At 39.4% G+C, this 18,509-nt stretch overlaps 1 long non-coding RNA gene across 1 annotated transcript; it reads left to right on the top strand.

The window, feature by feature from the left end:
• The first annotated feature begins 815 nt into the window (after positions 1-815).
• LOC132660248 (uncharacterized) lies at positions 816-17,904 on the top strand. The gene is made up of 2 exons (XR_009601647.1): positions 816-1,024; positions 14,323-17,904. It is a non-coding gene; the product is annotated as an uncharacterized LOC132660248 (long non-coding RNA).
• The last annotated feature ends 605 nt before the right edge of the window (positions 17,905-18,509 follow it).

The following is an 18,509-nucleotide window of genomic DNA, read 5'->3' as shown; positions in this document are numbered from 1 at the left end:
CAGTATAATTATCCTTATTAATTAGTTAAGCTCTAGAAAATTGATTCATTACTAGTCATATTCCTTCTCTTTTGGGTGACCTGGAGGATACATGTTTAAACATACATTATGCAAAAACAAATACAGTTATCCCCTGGTTCCAGGACACCCACATGTACCAAAATCCACAGATGCTCAAGTCCCTTGTATGAAATGGCACTGTATTTGCATATAATGTATGCATTTCCTCTAGTATAATTTAAATCTACTTGAGATCACCTATAATACATAACACAATGTATAAATAATTGCAAAATAAATAATTGCAAAATAAATAATTGCAAATATAATGTAAATACCACGTAAATAATTGCCTGGAACATGGCAATTTTAGGTTTTGCTTTTGGGGACTTCCTGGAATTTTTTTTCAAACATTTGGCTGGGTAGAATTTCTGAACGGAAGAACCCCAGATATAGAGGATCAGCTGTAGTTCATTTTAAGCAATAACTACATGGTCAGATGAAATGCATAATTTAAAAAAATTAAAGATGAAACAGTTTTAGGAGACACCTTAAGGAGTATTTTTGCTAGTTTCATGCTTGATGTTCGGCAGGAAAATGCTTTCTCCCTGCATCTTGCAACTTGGGACAGAAAAATTTGTCTGCACAATCTGAAACATGGACCACATTTGCAGTCACTTGAATTTTTACTTTGCTAAGGTTGAGTTTTTCCCACAAAAGGGTCATAATGGCTGTCAAAGAAATCCACATATAAAATTTGTTTACCGCAGTTTAAACAAGCCATTTAATCTGCAGCTGGTCTGGCCGCCTGTGACAGTGCAGAGGGTGCTGAGCAAAGCACCAGCACAGCCACGCCGTGTGCACAGCCCAGAGGAGAGTTTTTACACCATTTCTCGCCAACAAATGGTATCTTTGATTTCTGAGTGTGATCACAGGACTGGGAGCTGGGGTGAAGACCAGAATTAAAATGAGGAGAGGATAATCCAATTTATTGAGCACTTATTATGTGCCAGTACTGTGCGAGGTAAGCTTGTTATGTATTATCTCATTAGATGGACTGAATAAAAGGAAAATTAGAAAAGCCTTTCAGAATGAACAATCATATGAGGACTGAGCGTTTCGAGGATAAGCTTTCTATCTGTGCTGGTTGGGATAGAAGTCACAGAATAAGACTTTTAAATGCTCTTTTGGGGAGGGTTTTTAATGTATCTCTTTTCCTCTGTATTATATGTTTACAGGACCAGGATTCTTCATTGCCATAGGAACACTCAAATCCAAGTATCAACAAGTACATAAAGTTTAAGATGCATTGGCTTAATTAATAATGCATATACAAAGTTTAAATGCATTGGCTTACTTATTACAGGAATAGATTTTAGCTGTACATTTTCACTAATCTTAGTTTTACTAAGATCTACTTTTGAAAGGGAATATGCCACTTTTGGTGTTTCACCTTACTAAAGTACACCATGGAAAAGGGTCTGTGAGAAATTTATGTACAAAGGCAGCATGATGGGTCTAATTAGCTGGAAGAATACCTGTATAAACGGGATCTGCCGAACACAATAAACTGCCCTTCCCCCACTTACTTATATAATAATCCTGGCTTTCAGAAGACTAATCACTACACACCATCTACACAGCATCTAATTTCCTCATCAAATTTCTCTGCTGAGTTTAGGCATGCTTGTCAACTTCCCAGCTCCCTCTTCAATAACTGGGTTTATTCTTAGTGTCTCACCCATAAACATTCCTATGAGCAAACCCATGAAAGAATGAAATCGAAATTTCTTTATCGCTCCCTCTTTCCAGAAGGTTTTACTGCTCCCACTCCTGGGAAAGGTCACAGGTAATCTGTGCTGGTCACTTCAGGGTGGCAGTGAGCACACTGTGCTCTTTTCTTGAAGCCTCCTGCTGACCACCGTAGGGGACCAAAAGCTGTGGGGACACCATTTAGGAAAGTGGGTGATGAAGGCAGCAAGTCGGCCTGGCTCCAGCTCTCTTTAAGCACAGATGAAATTGCTCAGATTCAGCTTCAAGAGAAATACAGCTTTTCTACAATCAAACCTCTTCTTTATCGCTTGTATACTAGACGTTGCTTTTTACAAGGAGCTTTTAAATCACTTATTGTAAAGAAAGATGCCATGAGCGAACACAATGATAATTCCTTTTCATCTTAATTGTACCATTTGACCATGGAATCATCTTTTAATCTCTCCCACTGGGTCTCCTCGAAACATCTGCCTTTCTCAAGTCTCAAAAGGGAAGTGGACACTCAGTAAGTTTGTACATGCCTAACAACCGAACTGGCTATTTCTAAAATAGGGCTGACAACGTTCAAGCATTTTTCTCCATTTCCAAAGGTAAAAACAATCCAAGTGTCCATCTGTGAATGGATAAATAAAATATATTACAGTTTGACCCTGAACAACATAGAAAAAAAAAAAAGTACGGCCGACCTATGGTGCTATACAGGTTGAATTGTTACCCCACCAAAGAAAGAGAGATTGGCATCCTAACTCCCAGTGCCTCAGAATGTGACCTTATTTGGTAATAGAGTGTTTTACAGAGGTCATCAAGTTAAAATAAGGTCATTAGGATGAGCTTTAATCCAGCGTGACCAGTGTCCTTATAAAAAGGGGAAACTGGACACACACAGGGAGAATGCCACGTGAAGTAGAGGGCAGAGATCAGGGTGCCGCAGAAGTCAAAGATGACCAGCACTCCACCGAAGCTCAGAGACAAGCACAGAACAGGCTTAGAAAGGGCTGCAGTGATCTGCCAATGCTGCGATCCTGAATGTTCAGCCTCCAGGACTGTGGACCACACATCTCTGTTGTTTCAGCCATCCATTTGTAGTACTTTGTTAAACCAACCCTAAGAGAGGAAGATGAGTCCAATGATAAGTTCCAAGCTATTAAAAAAAATACAGTAGATGGATCTGAAAACTCATTCTATCTCAACACATAAGTCAGTGGTAGTAACACCATTAATGGGCTGGATTCTGCTCTTATATAAGCATCTTCTTAAGCAAACTAGAATTGATCTCTCCTTCTGTCTCTGTGGTCTTCTCTCATAGCTCAGTTGGTAAAGAATCCACCTGCAATGCAGGAGACCCCAGTTCAATTCCTGGATCAGGAAAATCCACTGGAGAAGGGAACGGCTACCCACGCCAGTATTCTGGCCTGGAGAATTTCATGGATTGTGTAGTTCATGGGGTCGCAAAGAGTTGGACACAACTGATCGAGTTTCACTTTCACTTTCATTCTGTGCAACTATTAAACTGGAGAAGTGTTCTAGGGCCTTCCAAAGTTAAAAACCTCGAAGCTGCAATTTCTCAGCCTCTACCCTATTATCAGCTAGATAATTCTCTGTTGGGGGCCATCCTGTGTGTTGTAGGATGTGTAGCAGCATTTCTGGTCTCTACTCACTAGATGCCAGTAGCCCTCTCCCTGGGGACGTGACAATGCCTGCAGACATTTTCAAATATCCCCTGGGAGGCAAAATCACCCACCTCACTCCCATGAAAATGACTACTCTAAATATGTTTTCAGGGACCAGTTGCAATCTTGGAATGCAAAACAATAGAAATAAATTATAATTGGTATTCCCTGATCCTTGATTTTCAACGGCCTTCAAAGACTTTTCCCAAACCTTAGTAACAAAAGCCTTGTTTTATTCCTAAGCAAACCAATCCTATTCAATTCTGGGACCATTTACTGAGAACTTCACCTTGACCTCCTAGGTTAGGTGGAGGAGGCTAACACACATGAAAGAGGAGACTCCTTGACACATGAACTTTACTAAATTGGTCTCCAAAAGATATCTTCCTTTTTGTAGCTGGAAGTTTTTGCCTAACAAATATGTCCATTTGGCAAGTCCCATCTTCTTGTTCTGAAGGTGGAAACAGAAGTTAATGTGAGTAAACATCAATTCACTTGGAGAAAAGGATTGTCTTTAATGGCTGGCAGGCACCTTGCCACAGTAAATACTCAGTAAATGTTTATTGCATCAATGAATGGCTTTTACTCCTCAAAGACAGTGAATAAAAAATAGGAAGTTTCAGACAAGACATACTGAAAAGCTGCTATATTGTTAAGGGCACGTTTAGTGGGTGAAATTAGTCTTTTTACTCTATACTATTTTTATATTACTCATTTTTAATCCCAAGATATACATTTGGATTAAAAATAGGAAGATTTTTTTCTCTCTTGGCTGCCTGTGTTGGAGATACCAGTATTTATTGCCTTGACACCTTATGGTAACGTGATGTTCAGCTCACAGGCTCTGGATCAAACAGACTTGAATACATGAGTTTGAATCCCAGATGCAACAATCCTTTACCAATCCTTGTCTCACTCCAGCTTCAGCTTTTTTATCTGTAAAACAGGAATAATATGACCTGATAGAGCTATTATGGGATCCAATAGAGCAATGCATGCAGAATACTTAGCTTGGTTATAAGAAAGCATGGTTACTGTTGATTATTTTTTCAGAGTTAGACGTTTTCCAAATCGATCCACATAAATGTCTTCTTTCCCTAAATCTTCCTAAATGACTATACTCTTTTACCACAAAGATTTTTTTCCCATTGTTTTTCATGACAGGAAAAATAAGAGACGTCTTTCTACAATAAAGGTCAGCAAACTTCCCTCTAAAGGAACTAGTAGAAATACTTTAGGCTTTACTAGATGATCTGTGTTTCAGCTACTCACCTCTGCCATTATTACATGAATATCACTCAGTCATAAAAAAAGAATGAAAAAATCCCATTTGCAGCACCGTGGATGGACTTGAAATTATCATACTAAGTAAAGTAAGCCAGACTGAAAAAGACAAACGGCATATAAAATCGCTTATATGTGGAGTCTTAAAAAAGAAAAAAGATAGATGCAAATGAACTTATTAACAAAACAGAAATAGAGTCACAAACATAGAAAACAAGCTTTTGGTTACCCAAGGAGAAAGTGGGGAAGGATAAATTAGGAGTTTGGGATTAACATATACACACTACTGTATATAAAATAGATAACCAACAAGGACATTCTGTATAGCTCAGGGAACTATACTCAATATTTTGTAATAATCTATAAGGGAAAAGAATCTGAAAAAGTCTATATAAATATATTTGAGTAACTGAATCACTGTGCTGTACACCTGAAACTACCACAGTATTGTCAATCCACTGTACTTGAATGTAAAAAAGAGACAGCCACAGCACTGTGTCACCCAATGAACATGGCTTGGTTCCTATTAAACTTTATTTACAAAAATAGAATCCTGGCTGGGTTTGGCCCCCGAGTTGTGGTTTTGTTAACATTTATTCTCAAAAGAATGAGCAACTTTCCATTTTCATATGTCTCTAGCCAAGTTTTGCATGCTGGTGATTTATTTTAAAATAACTACGTATATAAACCATGCTCTCTCCTTTCTCCTCAAAGTTTTGCACCCCTATATACAATTTAGATTAATAGTAATTACATTGGGCTTGGAAATCATGGGATGGAATCAGGACTGAGACCATCAACGATTCATTGTAGTTAAGAAAATTTTGGGTAGTTCTGTATCACTTCTGCTCAGGTGTACAAGTTGGACATGTGTGAGCTGCAGGCCTATGCACGTTGTCCCCAGAGTGTGGCTGGGGGAGACTGTGCTGGAGCCCGTGGGAGTGTCTGAATCCATCCTTCTGCTACTCTTAGCAAAAGCAAGTGAAAGGGGTCTCTTGATATGACCTCCCACAATGTCAGAAGCAATAAGCAGAACCTGCATCTTTTTTTACTGTTTTTTTCAAAATTATTTTTTCACTTTTAAACTTCTTATTTTATATTGGAGCACTGATTAACCAGCTTCCCTAGTGGCTCAGTCCATAAAGAATCTGCCTGCCAACGCATGAGACACAGGAGACGCTGATTCGATCCCCAGGTTGGGAAGATCCTCTGGAGGAGGAAATGGCAACTCACTCCAGTATTCTTGCCTGGGAAATCCCATGCACAGAGGAGCCTGGTGGGCTAAGTCCATGGGGTTGCAAGAGTCAGACATGACTTAGTGACTAAACCACTACCCACTGATTAACAATTTTGTGATAGTTTCAGGTGAACAGTGAAAGAATTCAGCCATACATGCACATGTATCCATTCTCCCCCAAACTTCCCTCCCATCCAGGCTGGCACATGACACTGAGCAGAGCTCCATGTGCCATACCTTAAGGACCTGCATCTTATTCTTGTCATGATCATAAGGGTCCAATGCCAGGAATGTCATAGGCGCTCAGGATGTTGCACCCAATTTATGTTTACAAACCTCTGATCCCCACGGTCCAGACTTTGAGTGGTGTCACACTTCAAAGAATAGTTCACAAAAGTCATTTCAAAATTTTTTCAGTCATTTATTTCAGTTTTTAATACCATGATGGGTTGCCAAACAGACACTACCTCTTTAAAATCTCCCTTTTTGTCTGCCATCTATGTCCTTGTTTAATGTAGTTAATTAGAAGTTGTTTACTAATCCCACTACACGCTAGACAGTGCCCCTTTGACCAGGGCATGGGATTCTCGGTTTCATGGTCAGGAAGGTCCCTGACTTGACAAATTCCCTCAAACAAAATTCTCTGCCGTGTGTGTCTCCTGCCATCTTCTCCTTTCCCTTTTCTTCTGACTGTTTATCATAAAGCCAAAAGATCAGTCTAGAGATGAGCCACACTGTTCTTGGAAGGCAGCACAGAGAAAAAGCGAGGAGTCCTCATGAATAATTATTTAATCCCATAACAAAACTATGATGTATCTTAATTATGATGTTGTGTTTTGAAACCTTCAATCGGAATTCAAACAAGCTCCTCTCCCTTCTGAGAAATGAAAGAGTAACTACTAACCCTAAGGCAGAGAAGAAAATGAGACGTTTGACAAGAAGTATGTAACAACCACTGCCACCATTTATAATTGGATGTTCTTTGTAGCAAGTAATTTGTGGCCTGCACAGTGGGGGTACACTTTTCCCTTTCTTGAGAATGCCAGTCCTGTTGATGTTCAAAGTCTGCGTACAATTTGTACTGAATTTGGGTGTGTTTATTTTCTATGATGCGTGCTAAGTTGCTTCAGTTGTGTCCGACTCTCTGCGATACTATAGACAGTAGCCTGCCAGGCTCCTGTCCATGGGATTCTCCAGGCAATAATACGGGAGTGGGTTGCCGTGCCCTCCTCCAGGGGAATCTTCCCAACCCAGGGATCAAACCCACATCTCTTAGATCTCCTGCATTGGCAGGCTGGTTCTTTAGCACTAGCGCCACCTGGGAAGCCCTATTTTCTATCACTGTGCAGCAAATTGCCATAAACTTAGCTGCTTCAAGTAACACTCATTTATTATTTCACAGCTTAACTGATTTCTCTGCTCATGGCCTCACCAGGCCAAAATCAAAGTGTCTGTCAGGGCTGTGATCCCATTTAGGGCTCAGGATCTTCTAAGCTCACAAGGTTGTGACTGAATTCAGTTCCTTGCTGCTGTAGGGCTGAGGTCCTTGTCTTCTCTCTAGATAGCAGCTGGGGGTCAGTCTGAGCTCCAGCAGGTCCCGATAGTTCTTACTACCTCTCAGGGGCTGAGAGGTGGCTGATTCCTTGAAAGCCAGCAGGAGAATCTCTGACCCCAGGGGGCTCCACTCCCTCTTTTAAAGGGTTCACTTAATTAGGTCAGACCACTAAAATAATCTCTCTTTTAGTTAATTTAAAGTCAGCTGATTAAGAACCTGAACTACATCTTTTAAAGGCTTTCCCCTCTGCCACATAACACAAGATAAACCCAGAGTTGACACCCCATCACATTCACAGGCCTTCAGTTCAATCAGTCAGTTGTGTCCACCCCTTTGTGATCCCATGGACTGCAGTACACAAGGATTCCCTGTCCATCACCAACTCCCAGAGCTTGCTCAAACTCTTGTCCATCAAGCCGGTGATGCCATCCAACCATCTCATCCTCTGTTGTCCCCTTCTCCTCCTGCCTTCAATCTTTCCCAGCATCAGGGTCTTTTCCGATGAGCTAGTTCTTACCCATAAGAACTTCACGGGTCTTACCCATACTCAAGGTGAGGATGTATACCCCAAAGATCAGGAATTCCAAGAGTCAACTTAGAATTCTGCCTACCACTGTGGGAGAGAATGCCATGATGGAAATGTCAACAATTAACCCCAAACTACTCTATGCACGTGTGTTTATGCATTTATATATGTATGTATATATATGTGTGTGACATACTCATATATCCTTAGGAACTCACTTCTGAGGATGGGTTCCCCCAAAGTGTAAAATCCCACACTTAAGATTCACAACATAGTGAATTTATTGTTTAGTTATTAAGACTATTCCACGAATGGCATATGCATTTAAAGCTTTCACTCCATGAAACCAAGGGAGATCTTGAGATAAGCCTAATGATAGGAACAGGAGCCCAGATGTGCCTTTCAGCAATGACTTTCTCTTGCCTGGAAAACTACAAAGCGAATTTGAAACCACAAGCAACACAGTGGCAGTCACATGGATAAGATTTAAAAAAAAAAAAAAAAAAAGGAGGAAGAACAGAAACATCAGGAGCCTTTAAGCTGTTTTCTAAATTCAGCATCAGCAGAATATTTATGTTGGCAGCATCCCGTATCTCGCAGCAGGAGGTTTGACAGAGGCACTCTATACATAACCCATGCGAGCCCGAGATCAAGAGGAGAGTATTTGCATAAACAGAATCCTAGAGACCATGTCATCACTATCTTTCTCTTCCTCCTTCCTCCCTCACCACGCTACAAGCGGGTCATATTGAGTTTCCTGGGCTACCTTCCATGAACATCAAGGAATGCAACATAGATGAATGTTACATTGACACCAACATTGCCTCCACAGAAAATTGTTTGTCCACCCTTTTCATTTCTCGGTACCAGCAAGCATCTGAAGACTTTGCACCTGTTCTAGTTAGCCCTGGCAAATGCAGCCTGTATTTATATTAATAGAATGATGTTTTCATAACAAAATGGATGTGCAGCCATCAGGGACTCACTCTGGATGCTCTCACAAGAATACAGGTTTGGGGAGGGGGGAGCTCTTACATAAAGCCCCGTGGCAAGGGGAAAAGACACACAAATCCCAAGCTGAATCATCAGGACGGTTTGAGAACTTGTTCAGGAATGACCAGACTCAAGGACTGGAAATTAAATTAGATCCTCAATTAAGAGAAAAATATGCTGGAGATAAACGGGCTTTTCATGGGTAGTTCAGAGCTCTGAACTTTTTTGTATGCCATCTCCTGTTTCTGTCATTTGTGCCTTATCTCCCCTGGGTAGAGCTGAAAACGTGAGATCATACTTGGCTCCATTCCTGAAAGTTTGTTTTGAGTCACCAGTGTAAATATTGCCCACCCAATCTGTACATTTGCACAAATTAACTGAAACCAGCTACCCATTCCTACTTCATATTTGGCCCTGTTGATTAACCCTGACAGCTGTAACCTCATTAGTCCGAGCTCTGGCCAGAGCAAAGCAGCTGTCAAATTAGGAAGAAGTGGACTTGCTGAAGTCGCCTATGGACCAGGCATGTTAAAATCAGTAGATGCTCTAAAAGCTTTCCGTTATGATTCTAATTCTAAATTATGTTATGCGGTGGGCTTTTCACCTCGATCCAGAATATGGGCCTGAAATTGGTTGTTTATGGAGAAAGCAGAGGCTCTATCATAAAGCAAGAACATAGATTTTATCTGGAGAGATTTGTATCAGTTGAAAATGGGTTTTTAGCATGCATTATAAGAGACATTTTCATATGTTTTCAAATATTAGTTCCTAATGTATTTTTTGGCATGAGAAATTTTGTTAGTTTTGACAAGAAGCCAACAGGGTCCTGACTAGAGAAATAAGAAAGATCCTGCAGCTGGTCCTCACTGAAAAAGTAGAGATAAAAAGTGAGGAAAGAATTAGAACACACTCCAGTAGAAATATGACTTCCCTAAATAGAACACAGAAAGGGTAGGGAGGAAAAACTTAATATCTTTTCATTTAAATCTGGAGGTTCAAGAAAAAAGATGGTTTTCCATCCTCCAAAGTGTTGTAAAGATCCGTGGAAACAGGTCAAGTGCAATGTTTAAACTTCCCTTGCAGCATCTTCATTGTGAGGACATAGCATGGGAGAGTTGAAGAAGTTCTGAAGGAAGAACCTGGACACCTCAGTTCTCATCCCAGCACAGGTCCCAGTTCTGCCACAGCCCAGCAGTTGGGGCTTGGAACACCTTCCTTAGTTTCTCTAGATCTCAGTAGAGTCCTTTATAAGATAAGGAAGTTTGTCAGATCATTGCAATGGCCAACTCTATCTCTAGTGACTGAAGACAGTTCGCACAAAGAAGCTTCTCCACCATGGCCCAAGGTGGATCCAAGTTTCCACCTAGGGGTCATTCTTCTCTGCTCTTTCTGCAATGCTCTTTAGCCTATTATGCAAACCGTTGCTGTCCTTTGGCGCCCCCTGGTGGTGTCTGGAGCTTTTACTTCCGACTTTCACACGTGGCCTTGAACATAAAAGTGCTAACCGTGGGAACCATCCCTGGTAGAACCCAGTCTGCTGTTCACCAAGGGAAAAAACAATCAAAACGTTCACCGTTGCGGCATAGGAGCTTTAACACACTGCTTTTTTGAGGCTTAAGGAAGCAGGCTTTTTTTTTTTAAAGAAGTGGTATTCTTCAGATGCTTTATTGTCATAAACAGTATCAACTCCTAACCCACTTCAAGTTGAAGGATTTAGAAGTGGCAAAGACTTCTACTTTCATTATTGTGAGAAAATAGACTGATAAAATAAGAAATATTTATGTAGTTAGTAGAGGCCAAGTGTTCTTTTGCACATGACTAATTTAAATTACCCAAAATTAAAATTACCATCATTAGATAATGATGCTCGATTGTTTCCCAAATATATATTTTGGTAATGAGAAAGCACTGTAAGTTTACTGAGGCTTTCCCCATAACGTCCTTCAGTTTAAAAACCATTTACATGAAAAACTCCGAGAGTCAAAAGTCAAGTAAGATGAAAAAGTAAAGAAAATCATATTTTTGTTTTGGAAAGACAGGTAAATGTATTTTAAGCATCATAAGCCGTTGGAAATAAACTTCTTCCCTCAATCATGATAATTTACATTTAAGCTGGCAATTAGATTATATTTGCTTTCATCATGTCAGTCTTACCTCTTTTGTTTACAATTGCATTCTGTTCCCTTTGCTTCGAAATAGTACTGAAACTTAGTGAAAAATTGTCTTTGATTTAGTGTGAAAGCAGGTACATCTTTAAGTTAAATGCCAAAAGTTAGGACTATCCAAATCAATTAAGCAAATACAGTGTGAAGGAAAAGGGGAAACCTTATGAAACTTTAATTATTCTGTATTAACTCCATCGACTCCACTATGTGCTAATGGAAAGTTCTTTCAAGGCTAATATATTTCCATACATTTAGTTGGTTATGATTACAACAACTATGACTGTTTCCAGGTAGGGTTAAAAAAAAAAAAAAAACACATACACACACAGTCACAGGAAAGAGAAAAGTCAATATTCCCTAAAGGAGAAAAACATTTCTTTGCCATGTTTTCTTGACTCCTTCTGGCAAAAAGCTGTTAGCAGTTGCACCACACAGTTCAACCAGAGCTTGTCTCCAGAAATAAAAAAATAAAAAAAAGAAATATAATTGCATCTCAGAGATTTGGTTTGGAAAATCTGCTTTTGTTTCCAATGCCTCCTCTCTTCTCAGCCCCGTTTATAAGCATTTTCCAAGCTCTTTACGAGCATTTTGCCTGCCTCTCCACACTCCTAAATATCACCCTCTGCTCCCTACAGCCAGCCACGTTTCTCAGCCTTGGCCAAGGAATAAAACATTGGTTCACCTCAAAGGCTACCATTAAATTTACCTCATTTACTGACCAGCAGGAGGTGCACCCACCCTACTAGGGTCAATGTTAACTATAATGCCAGGGAGTTCATTGGTGCCCCAGACTGCTCCCCTGTTTAATGACTGTTGGGCCCCTTGGGCCAGGTAAATTCTACTGTTGACATGTTGGTGGCAATGCCCTCAAAACACCTTTGATCCATCAGTCCACTTTCTCCATTCAGGGATGTATTTAACTGTGTGTTGATTAAAAATAAACAGATATGGAGAAGTGGAGGAGGCAAAGGGAGCTCCTACTGGAAGAATAAGCCATTTATACTTCTCTGCAATAGATACCAGGGCCTATAAGGACATCAAGTTAAGAAAAATAAGGCCTTGAGAACTCTGCTTTCTGAATAGACCCACCATGAATCTTCTATTGCCCTTGAGACGGGCAGCAGGAGCTGCTCATGAATTTGCCAGCTCACTGAAAGACATGCTTTCATGGCTGAGCAAATGTTGGGCATGGATTTCTTTGCTTTTCTTCATCATCACTTTGCTCTTCTATAAGCTCCCTCCGTGCAGTGACTATGTTGAAAACAATTGTGAGTGCTTAGATACTGTGCTATAGTGATAGTGTCTGTAGGATCTGCTTGTATTTTTCACCTGGCTGATAAAAATCACACTCATTATAAAAGGAGAGGAGATTTCCTTGTCTTTATGAAATTAAGCACATAAAATGTGCCAGCTAAGGAAGTCTAGAAATCAGCACAATCGTTTTGTCTGTAGACTGTCAAAGGCTCCAGGCAATGAGCTGTTCTCTGTTCCCACTTTACCCCGCAAACCTGCCTCCCTCAGCCCTGACCCGGAGTGACCAGGTTAGATGGTCAGAGCTCTCAAGTCTGAATGCTGATTCAGGCCCTTCTGTCTTTGCTGCCAATAATAGTCCATCTCAGTGCCAGATTTAGTGGTGGTTTCTTATGATGTGGATACCTGTCCAGCAGGGATTGGACTGTAACCACAAGCCATTTTTTCTTAAGCCACAGAATAACTGTCAGATGGTAACTGCTGATAGTTACTACTTGCCAGGTTCAGCAGTCTCCAAGTCAGAGACACACAATCCGTAGTAATGCCACCGAACAGCCCTATCCCACAGGGAGGCAGACTTTTTGTCAGTATGTAAAAATTCCCTAGGGTAATAATTCAGTGTTTAATTTTCAGTTCTTCAAAAACAAGCAAACAAACAAAACAAGCAGATCAATACTGAAAAGCAAATAAAGGACTCCTGTTCTTTTCTCTCCTACAGATCAATTATTCTTACTCTTGTATTGATACTTTTTCTCTTTTCTTGCACTTAAATTTTTTACTAAAAGGCACATAAATCTTTTTTGGTCACCAATGGAAACTCAATATTTTTAATTACAAGTTATGTTTATGTACTGCCTTCCCCTGAGAATGAAGAAAACTTCGGAAATGTTTCTTACAGCCTCTTTCTTTTGTGGGCAGAATCCCATTTTCCTCTCATTTTATAGAATAGGAGTCTATGTACCTACTCTGGAGTAGCACAATGCAAAGCAAAAGGTTACACCAGAAGTACAGGGTAGAAACAAGCAAACAAACAAAATCAGAACAATAATTCACTGCTACTAATAGTGTCAGGATATGTTGATGCCTCTACTCTTGAATTGAGTCTAGCAGACTTGGATGATGTGTCTCTGGTGACGTGTGACTGTGGACAGGTGGAAATTTACTCTAGGGAATGCTGAATTCCTAAAGTAAATTTCCTAGAAACTCCAGATTGTGCCAATCTCTCTTTTTCATTTCTCATAAATTAATAGCATTGTTTTGCATACTTGCGTCTGAAAAACATTATTCCTTAAACCATAAAGTATTTGTAAAACTCTTAACAGTAAAAAATATTTCAAATAGTGAACCAAGTATAAACATGTAAATATAATTACATATATACATCCTATGTATATACACAGACACACACATATGTGTGTGTGTGTATGTGTGAAGGAAAACAGTTAAATATGTTTGTAATTATTGATTGATTTATTGTATTTGGGCTTTGTGATTAAAAGCATACTCATCGGGAAAAGTACACGAAACTTATCTCAAAGTAAAAAGATAATTAACCATCTAGAAGCTATTATACAAACAGTTAAATATGTTTGTAATTATTGATTGATTTATCATATTTGGGCTTTGTGATTAAAAGCATACTCATTGGGAAAAGTACATGAAACTTATCTCAAAGTAAAAAGATAATTAACCATCTAGAAGCTACTATACTTTAACTATTATGCCTAAATTGACAGTCTTTTCTTAAATAAAATGTGTAAATATTTTTATCCGAATAAGCTTCACTCTCTAAGATTTTTACCTCAGAAGCAAAATAGACTACTGTAAAATTTTCAAATGTAAATAAATTCGTCTTTCTGCATTTGTAGGAAATAAGACTTGAGAATCTTAAAATGGAAACATCTTGAGCTTCTTGTGGTCTGGTTCATTCCTCATATAGATGAGTACAATGAGACCCAGAGAGATGGAGTAAACTCCCTGAGATCATGAAGCTGGAGTCAAGACCTCACAGGTGACTGATTTCAACCTTTCTACTCTTGCCTCAATCAATAGCTCACTATTTCAATATCATAAATGCTAAGATATTGAGATTTGCCTGCACCTGTAATGACACTGATATGGCCTCTTCTCTTGCATTTTCTTTGTGGAAAACCCAACTCAAACAATTTATGTTCTAGCCCACTGGCTCCATTGACTTCCAGCCTTGTTCTCCAAACCATTTGCTATAATATCTACTAAATACCAACACTACCTTACACATAGATGCCCATATGTCTTCTCAGTTCTAAGCCTAATAATGTGAATTGTACCTGGACAAAGAAAATAGGAAATAGATCAAGTCACCACAAACCAAACTAGGGAATATCAAAAGTTTCCTGTATGATCAAGGACAATAGTAGGTTCCAAATACTTCCCATTGATCCTCCTCTAGCTTACCAAATGTGTCTTGGAAATAGTGATTTAGAATGAAATACAACCAGTTTCTGATAATCATTTCAATTGCTACGTTTCCTTGGACACATTTTCAAAGTACTTGAATGAAGCCCCACATGCAAATTATCTTCCCTGAAAAGAAAGTCTTTGTTGGCAAGTTGGCCGTTCATTTTTTGTGGCAATGGCATAGAGACACAATGTATTTTTAACTTTCTTGTTTTGTTCTTGTCTTAACTGACACTAGTAATTTAAGAAATGTTGAGGGCGTTACTGAATATAAATTTGAAGAAAAATAGCTCTTCGAACTATATTGTTAGAAGTAGGATGAATATTCAATCAGAGATGAATCAAAACATTTGGATTGTGTATGTGGGCATATACCTTTCCGAAAGCAGACTCTTTGCATGATCCCTGCCTTATGACGTGGCATCCGCAAGAATCACACTGCAATTTGCACCCAATTGTGCTCTGAACAACAGAAAGCTGCCCCCACACTCATTTGAAAGCTCTTTTTATAGAATTATTAAATTTCTGAGCTAGAGACGATATGTGAAATATCTCATTTTGCAGAAGAGGAAACAGGTCCTGAGAGCAAAGATAATTGCCTGAAGCTGTAGAATGTGTTAAAGTTTGATTTAAAAATCCAGATTCTAAATCCTTAATCTAGAGACTACCACTCTTCCTTTTAAAAATGGTTGACACTCTGTCTCACACTCAAGTTTTCTTTAATGTTTGTATTTAGTATTCCACTCTTGAATCTATTCCTGTTGCTTTCTCCTTTTTCCCCTTCCTCTGTTCTCTTCTTCCTTTCTTCTTTCCTTCAACAAAGATTGTTCTAAAGCATGCTAGTCATTGTGATCAGCTCTGGGATACAAAGAATAGAATATGGTCCATGATCAAAGACCATCTCATTTGTAGAGAAGATCAATATGGTAACCAATGAACCCAACCCTTTTATATGGCTTATGACCCTCTCCTGTCTGACCCCTAACCCACCTCTCTAGCTGCTCTCCATCTCTCTCTGCGTGCTGCACTCCACACTTAACTAGATTTGGGGAGATCCCTGTATTGTTTCTCCCATCAGTGTCCACTGTGTATCTTCACGTTCTGGAACACTGCCTCTCCCTTACCCTGGCTGGCACCACGTCATCCTTCAGATCTCAGTCTAAATGCCTCTTCTCAGGAAGTTAAGTTTAAATCTCCCTGCTAATTTAGCAAACATGTGCATATTCCCTCTTTTCCTTACTTCAGTGATATGTTTAATAAGGACAGAGATAAAGAAGTGACATATTTATTTTTATATCCCCATTTACCTAATTCAGGTACTTGGCACCCAGTATGAGTTCAATAAATACCTATTGAATGGAAGAATTTGTGTAGCATAATGGGAGTAGAAATTAGAATAGTCAGTTATACTTGGAGAGGCATCAGTGGATATCATCCATGTTTATTTCATTTGAAAATTTAAGATAATTTTATAAAATCAAGTGAGTATGTATCATGCCTGATTTCCCGTATCATATCCTGGTAAGAAATAAAAAACTGTAAATAAGACTAATGTTGATCTCCACTACCTGTACCCCAATCAATTTTCTAATATAGGCCTATCCCTTATTTATAAATCTGAAATTCAAAAAAATTTTTAAAGTCTAAAAAGTGAAAAATTTTCATAAGTATTGGTAGCAAACTGGATCATAACTAACAGGATGTTTTGGTCTTTATCCCACTTTGTAAGGATTCATATTTTGTTGCAGAAGTATCAACATAATTAGTATTGGGGTTTCCCTGGTAGCTCAGCTGATAAAGAATCCACTTGCAATGAGGGAGACTTGGGTTCAATCCCTGGGTTGGTCATGGCAACCTCCTCCTGTATTCTTACCTGGAGAAGCCCCATGGACAGAGGAGCCTGGAGGGCTGTAGTCCATAAGGTTGAAAAGAGTCAGACACGACTAAAGCAACTTAGCACGTGCATGTCTGTTATATGTTTGGTTCTCTAGGTTCACAGAAAGGAATGTGATTACTGGTCAGGATTATCCCCTGGAGAAGGAAATGGCAACCCACTCCAATATTCTTGCCTGGAGAATCCCATGGGCAGAGGAGCCTGGCAGGCTACAGTCCATGGGGTCGCAGAGTCAGACACGACTGAGCGACCAAGCACAGCACAATCTTTATTGAGTTCACATTCTATGAATGTTCTGCTACAGAAATGTTTGGTTTCTAAGTTCTCCCATGAAGTCGTATAATCCTAAATTCAAAAATTCAAAACATGCCTGGTGTCAAAAATTATGCAGGGAATTGTGAACATGCATTGATTTACTATGTTGTGTTTTGTTCAGATTATTCCATCCAAGTTTTCCAATTTGCTCCTTGATTAGAATTTTCTCTACTGAGAATAATAGAAAGTAAAGCAGAACTTTAGAAAACTAAAGCCATAATCATAGAGCAGCAGTGGAACCTGCGTGACCTAAGATCCTAAAGAAAGATCCAGAATGCCCTCCTATTCAAATGTCTTTTATTGAGCTTCACAAAGAAATGAAACAAAAGTGTTCATGAATAGCAGGAGAAGTAAAAAGTAAAACACTAAAGAGAATCTAAAATGACTGCTGCATTCTCTACTATCTACACTCAACATAGAAACAGAAAATGTGTACCCGTCCACGGAGGAGCTCAGAATGGTTTCTGACCGAGATGCTTGCCAGCGCATTTTCACAGCACACAAACCAAAAGTTTCAGACTACCGGAATGTGAGTCTGATAAACTATTTCCCCTAACTCCCTCTACACATAACTGAATTACCTACTCTAAATCATACTCAGTTTTGGCAGGCAAACATCTTGGAAATAAAATGCTTTTTAAAAGCACTGATTTTTCCATTAATATTAAGGTATGAACGGAATTTGTGTTAATGTCCGTCTATGTCCACAATGGGAGCTTAAGAGCCACCCACTCATTTCCTTTCAATGTATACGTTTAAAGGGCTCTATGAATAAATGCACAATCTAAGAAATTCCCAAAAAGAATGAATTTTTAAAAACCTAAAAAACATTCGAGGAACGACAACAAATGATCTGCTGTTTTTCACAATTTCTAAGTGAGACAATAAAAATGCCGCTTCCTTAACACGCAACATCTATCAAGTCAGCTCCGTTGCTAAGTATGTTTGCCCAAGAGATAAGTCCTGCGTCCCAGTCAATTCCTAAAAGAAAAACAAAAGCTCTACAATCTCCTTCCTATCTTGACATGTTTTTAGCTGGTGAAAGATGACTGAGGGAAAAGACCCTCTTTGATGAAGGTTGAGAGTATTTAGTAATTCTTGGTGAGAAATGTTATGGAAGACCCGTTAGAAGAATAGAAGACCACAGTGGCCTTAGAATAAGACAGCAATAAACTGGCCCTGTTTCCCAGGAAGAAAGGCAAATGGCCAGGCAGGGCCTCCCCCACCAGCAGCGTTTTCAGATGTCCAGGGGAGTCTCTGCGGCTTTCTGGTTGGCTGACAGCTGGGCTATTACAGTGCAGCCATGGATCATTACAGATTGGCACACACCTACAGAGCAGAACCACCTCAAATCCCAGATACGCTGTGTTCACTCAAAGACGTGCTCTGTGGTGTCCAGAAATTAAG

The sequence above is a fragment of the Ovis aries genome, chromosome 8 (genome assembly GCF_016772045.2).
Source record: "Ovis aries strain OAR_USU_Benz2616 breed Rambouillet chromosome 8, ARS-UI_Ramb_v3.0, whole genome shotgun sequence".
Classification (NCBI taxonomy): domain Eukaryota; kingdom Metazoa; phylum Chordata; class Mammalia; order Artiodactyla; family Bovidae; genus Ovis; species Ovis aries.
Note: the sequence above shows the minus strand (reverse complement) of the source record. Positions and strands in the feature narration are given on the sequence as shown.